Here is a 6,810-nt window from a genome sequence, read left to right as displayed (position 1 = left end):
CCCACAGGTGTCCTCCACGTGGTAGAGTCACCCAGCACAGAAGGTCGCTCAAGCCTTGGTGTCCAGGGGCTTTATTGGGGTTGGTCGTGTTCACTGCCTCGCCCCCATGACTGACCCTAGTCTCGGGAGACACAAGCTGACGTCCCGTGTCCCAGGGTCCCCAAACACAAATCACACGTAAGTATAGGCCACCTCGAGTGGCCCAAAGCCCTGGGTAAACAAAGACCCTCATCAGGGAGGACATTCCCATGGCTTCAAGATCCCCTCCCGGGAGCTGGGCAAGGGTCAAACCTTTCTTCGGGCAAGGTGAGTCCTTTATTGCACAGCTGTGCAACAAACAACTTACTGGCCTTAGACGCCCATGTGTTTGCCTCGGTTCTGTGGGGTTGACGGGGCTGGGCTGTGCGGTTCTCAACTTGAAATCTTAGGCATTTGCGGTCAGGTGATATCTGGGGCTGCCGTCACCCGAAGACCAGCCTAGCTGCACGTCCGAGGTGGCTGATTCCAAGGCCTGGCCGCCGGTAGCAGGCTGCCGGCTGGGGCTGTCACTGGACCTTCCACACACGGCCTCCACGTGGCTTGGGCTTCTCGCGGCATGGTGGCCGGGTCCCACGGGGCCACGCGCACCCCACAGGTCCAGGTGGAAGCACACACGTCTTCGTGAGCTGGTCTCGGAAGCCGCCCTGCGTCGCTGCCACCGCATTCTGCCTGTTGTCAAGCCCCTAAGGCCGACCCAGATTCAAGGGGGCAGGGAAATAGAAATAAATGCATTTGTTTATGCAAATGCCTGATTATTCAAAGTGGGTTTTCTTGGTTGAGCTCAAGATGCCAGAATTAACTTTAAGCCCAGAGATGCAGTTTTTCCTGTGGAAAGAGGCCCATAGCTAGCTCTTTAATGCGTCTGCTTCCTGGCTTTATATGTTAAGGATGGCTCGATTCTAGATTGTGTATTACTGGCATTCCTCATGAAATCCTGCTTGGTTTCTTTCCTTTTTTTTCCTTTTTTTTAACCTTTTATTTGGAAACAAATTTAAGCTTAACAAAAAGTTGCAAGAGAAGTGCAAACACGCCTGTATACCCTTGACCTAGATTCACCTACGCACAAACCATTGGGTGCCATGGGCTCGACACTGTGTGTGTGTTGTGTGCACGCGCACCGTTTTGTCCCTGAGCTACTTGGGAGAAAGTTGCATAGCGCACATGTGTCATGGGCCTTTACCCTGGTGTGGTTCCGTGTGATTCTTCTACGAATAAGGGTTTTCTCAATAGGGCCGGGGGTGGGGGGTGGGGAGCGGTGCCTGGGTGGCTCACTTGGTCAAGCTCCAACTCTTGACTTCGGCTCAGGTCACGATCTCACGATCTCACGTTCATGAACTCCAGCCCCGCCCTGGATTCCGTGCTGATGGCCCAGAGCCTGCTTGGGATTCTCTCTCTCCCCCTCTCTCGGCCCCTCCCCAACTTGCTCTGTCTCTCTCAAATAAAAATAAACTTACAAGAATAAGGTTATCCTCACAGACCCACACTACACGTAGCCACCACTCACCCCACTTCACTTACTGTGGAACTTCAGTTTCACAGCGATGGGATGTGTGTACTTAACGGCCACCTGCTGTGTACATATCCGTGTGTGTTGGCTGACCCAGTCATGCCCCGTGTTGTACTTAGCTGTCCTCTTTTTGGTCTTCTTCAATCTGGAATATTCGCTCAGTCTCTTGGTCTTCGATGACATTGACATGACGAATACGATCCTTCCCCCATCCTGCCCTGTAAAGAATGTTTACTGGGGTTTGTCTGGTGTTTCTTCATGAGATTCTGGTTGTGGATCTCTAGCTAGAACAGCATGGAGGGGACGTGCCTAAAGACGATGTGTTTGTCAAATATGTTGGCGAATAATTTCCTCCCGGTCTTTCCCTCTCTCTCTCTCTCTCTCTCTCTCTCTCTCTCCTCTTTATTGTGCTAAAATTTTACCCAGAACATAAAACTTCTGTTCTAAGTCTTCTCTCTCTCTCTCTCTCTCTCTCTCTCTCTTTATTGTGCTAAAATTTTACCCAGAACATAAAACTTCTGTTCTAAGTCTTAACCACATTTCAGTTTATATCCCAATCTTTTCCCTTTAGACTTTGGGGTGCGTTTGCCGTGCAAAAGTTTGTTTTGAGGAAATCAAATGTATTGGTTTTCCTTTTACTGTCTCTGCGTTGTGAGTCAGGGTTAGAACTTTCTCTACACCCGGGTCTCACAGAAATCCCCACGGCTTTCTTCTAATATTTGTACAACTTCATATATCACATCTGGATCTCGGGTCTCTTTGGAGTTTATTCTTGAATGTGGGGTGTTCCCTTTCTCCGAGTGGCTACGAGAGGAGTTTTTTAAATGAAAAGAGAAACCAATTCAGGAGAGGCTGCAAGGAATATGGGAAGATCCAGTGATCCAGTGATCAACATCAGGAGATACATCTACAGCGGGAACTAAAGCTGTAAACATCAGCATGACAGAGGTGGGGTTGTGACAGCAGGAAGGACGGAGGAGAGATGTGTTGTTGGGGGAAGATCTCAGGAAGTCCATAAGTGTTTGTTTGTTTGTTTTTTAATCATTTATTTTTGAGAGAGAGAGAGACAGAGAGCGCACGAGCATGGGAGGGACAGAGAGACAGAGACAAAGAATCCAAAGCAGGCTCCGGGCTCTGAGCAGTTAGCAAAAACCCAATGTGGGGTTCAAACTCACAGACTGTGATGGGGCGCCTGGGTGGCGCAGTCGGTTAAGCGTCCGACTTCAGCCAGGTCACAATCTCGCGGTCCGTGAGTTCGAGCCCCGCGTCGGGCTCTGGGCTGATGGCTCAGAGCCTGGAGCCTGTTTCCGATTCTGTGTCTCCCTCTCTCTCTGCCCCTCCCCCGTTCATGCTCTGTCTCTCTTCTGTCCCAAAAATAAATAAACGTTGAAAAAACAAAAAAAAACTCACAGACTGTGAGATCACTACCTGAGCCAAAGTCAGACACTTAACTGTCTGAGCCACCCAGGCGCCCCAGTAAGTCTGTAAGTTTTAAGGAATCAGTAGGGACAGATGTATATGAGGTCTGCAGAGGTTCAAGGCAGTTAGTTGAACAACAGAAAACTCACCAATGTCTAAATTCTGAAAAGGAGTTTGGCCAATAGATGCCCATGAAAACAAGTAATTAAGACGCAGGGCTGCAGATGCTGAGATTCTGGTTAGAGATTCGGTCAGGGTCCCCGAGCTGGGGACACGGGAGGCACACAGGGGTGGTGGAGGGGGGAGGCACTGAGGTCAGGTGTAGACACCGTGGCCTGTGGTCATGTCAGAGGCCACTGGAAGGTCTTGGGGTTTGAGCAGGAACAAAGGTGGGGCCCCTGGAGTCATGGGCGTGAATGAGAGGCCCCTGAGATACCTCACTACCTGAGGAGGGCCCGCTGGACTGGGGGTTGGCTGCAAGGGAGAAGCCTCCCACCCCCGCTGGCCGCAGTGGACCCAGGCAGCTGCCCCGTTGGACAGAGTTGAGACTTGAGGTGACAGCACCTGGGTGTTTCTCTTTCTCTTGTTCCTTTCAAGCTGTCTTCTCTTCCCCTTCACGCCTCCCTTTCCCCCCACCCCCATCTGTCACAGGCATGATTAGGTCATAGGCCCAAGCTCTGGCCACCAGGGACAAGGAAAGTTTATTGGCCCCCACAGCACAGGGTGGGTGGGATGTGCTGATGTCAGGGGACATCAGGTGCTCGGCAGCCAAAGTGACAGATCGCCCCCGCTCCCCAGCCACCACACGCTGCGCCTGTGGGGCCCTCTGCTCATAGCCCTCCCGTAGCTCCCATCTCAGTAAAAGCCAGGTTCCTACAGGGCTCCTTGGTGTTCTGGAACCTTCCAGGCATGCTTGCCTGAGAGCCTTTGCATTTGTTCTGTCCTTTTCCACGGTGCTTTCTCACCTACTTAAATATCTCCCCCCTGTCCTTCAGTCTCTGTTCAGAGAAGTCTGCTCTGTACCAACTGAAACGGCGACAGTGCCCCACCCTCGCCACCTTCCAACAGACTGTCCCAACGTTTGCTGCTCACGCTTGTGGCTTGTGTCCCGACTAGAGCATTGGCCCCCAAGGGCAAGGGCTTTCTGTCTCGTCCACCGCTGTGTCCTCAGTGCTGGAACAGCCCCCGGCACGGTGTGGATGAGAACGAGTGTTGCTTGAGAACGAGTCACTGCCGTGATCCGTGCCCCAGATTGCTCTCCTCCTGGCATGGCCCTGCTTTTCCACAGCCTTCTGTGTGTACCAGCTGAGGAAACAGAGAGGTGGAGCCATTCGCCTCAGGGCACACAGCAGCGGAGTCAGGATTTGAGCCGCAGGTCTGCCTAAATCCAGAGTTAACAACCACAAGGCTAGAGGCCCAAAGGGTGAGAGGAGCCAGCTTGAGGAATTTGAAAACGAATGTGGGCGGAAGCGGTGGCCAGGAAGAGGGCAGGGGGGGGGGGGGGGGGGGGGTGGAGTGTGAGGGTCTACCTCAGGATGAACCTTCCAGGGTCCTGGGGAGCTCGAGGAAGCCTCAGACACTGCTGGGGGGGGGCAGGGAGGGTAAAGCAGGACTGTCACGGCGCCTCTGGGAACGGGCTTAGCAGCTCCTGACGCCCAGCAGCCCTACTGCCCGGTGACTGTGCGAAAGAAGTGAAGACAGGTGTTCACGCAAACACTCGTGCACGAACACTCGCAGCAGCACTGTACACCGTGGCCAAAAGGCCGGCACAAGGCGAACAGCCATCGGTGGTGGGCGGGTGAACAAAATGTGGATCCGGAACCGGGAACTATGAACTCGGCCACTAAAAGGCACAGAGTTTCCACACGAGCCACGACATGAACCTTGAAAGCACGCTAAGCAAAGAAGCCAGACACAGAAGGCCACATACTTTGTGGAAACGCCCAGGACAGGTACGTCCCTGGAGACAGCAGGTTGGGGGTGGCCAGGGCTTGGGGAGGGGATGACGGGGGTGACTGCTAATGGGGCAGGGTTTCTTTCGGGCCAGGGGATGCTTTGGAAGTAGAAAGATCTGATAGTTGTATAACATTCTGAATGTACTAAATGCACGCGGGTTGTGCGCTTGATTGATCGAGCGCACGCCCGGGTGAGCCGGGGAAGGGCAGATGGAGACGGAGAGAATCGTAAGCAGCCTCCACGTCCAGCCTCGAGCCGACGCGGGGCTCCAGCTCACAACCATGAGATGATGACCTGAGCCAAAACCAAGAGTCGGACGCTTAACCGACTGAGCCCCCCAGGTGCCCCCAAATTGTGCACTTTACAACGGCTTGCATGAGGGGCGCCTGGCGGGCTCAGTCGGTTAAGGGTCCCGGACACTCTGGGTTTTGGCCCAGGTCGTGATCTATTTGTAGGATCGAGCCCCACATTGGGCTCTGCATCGACAGCACGGAACCTGCTTGGGATTCTCTCTCCTGTCTCTCTCTCTCTCTCTCTGTGTCCCCCCCCCCCAATTAAATAAAAATTAAAAAAAATAATAACATAAGTAAGATGGCTTACACAGTAAATTTTATGTGTATTTCGCCATGATAAAAAAATAAACACATGGGGCTGGCATTTGCAAAAACCAAAACAGGCACGCGCTTAAAAACGCGCGTTGGTGGCGCCTGGGTGGCTCAGATGGTTAAGCGTCCGACTTTGGCTCAAGTCATGATCTCACGGTTCGTGAGTTCAAGCCCTGCGTCCGGCTCTGGGTTGACAGCCTGGAGCCTGCTTCAGATTCTGTGTCTCCCGCTGTCTGTCCCTTCACTGCTTGCACTCTGTCTCTCGCATGTCTCAAAAATAAACGTTAAACAAATTTAATTAAAAAAAAAAAAAAAAAAAAACCAGGGACATAGGATGAAGACATTGGGGGAAGGAAGTCAGGCAGCTCAGGAACACCGCTCCCCCTGGCCTTGCAGAGACCCTGGGTGGATGACAACCTGGTGAGTCCCGTGGGCTCCCTCCCACCTCACTCCGTCCTCCCTGAGGGAAGGCCTTCAAGGACCCCCAACACCAGTGCCGGCTGGTTTCCTCCTCTTAACAGGCAACTCTTAGAAAGTAATTTCCCCTGGGGGCACCTGGCTGGCTCAGTTGGTAGAGCACATGACCCTTGATCTCAAGGTTCGTGAGTTCAAGCCCCACATTGGATGTAGAGCCTACTTAAAAAAAAACAAAAAACTAAACATTTTTAATATTTATTTTTGAGAGAGAGAGCACAAGTAGGGGAGGGGGAGAGAGAAAGAGGGAGACACAGAATCCAAAGCAGACTCCAGGCTCTGAGCTGTCAGCACAGAACCTGATGCGGGGCTCAAACTCGTAGAGCACAAGATCATGACCTGAGCCGAAGTCGGATACTTAGCCGACTGAGCCACCCAGGCGCCCCAGGAACACATATTTCTAATTTGTGTAATTTGGTTCACCTACCAATTTTAACTAATCTTGACTCAAAGCATTTGGGGCTCACGCTTTTCTATTTCCCCTTCCGTCTGGGCCTCAGTCTTCCCATCAGGAAGACAGGGATGTTGAAAGGAGTTTTCAGGGGTCTCTTTCCCACAGCTCCCCTTTGACGCACGTGGGGCGGTTTCTCTAGAGCGTGAAGCTGCTGTAAAGGCTGCTGGATCCCAGATGGCAGTGCGCACACTCCCCTCCATTCCTTCCTTACTGGCCCCGCCCGCCCTCTCTTCTAGCCCTTTCTGGCTCTCTCCTCGTTCCTGGGCTCCAAAGCCCCGATTCTAAGACAGTTATGCGCACGTGGAGAGGAGGGAGGTGGCCACTGAACCACTATCAAGCGCCAAGGCAAACAGGAT

This window comes from Leopardus geoffroyi, chromosome E2, assembly GCF_018350155.1.
Source record: "Leopardus geoffroyi isolate Oge1 chromosome E2, O.geoffroyi_Oge1_pat1.0, whole genome shotgun sequence".
Lineage (NCBI taxonomy): Eukaryota > Metazoa > Chordata > Mammalia > Carnivora > Felidae > Leopardus > Leopardus geoffroyi.
The sequence above is the reverse complement of the archived record's forward strand: the minus strand, read 5'-3'. Positions refer to the sequence as shown.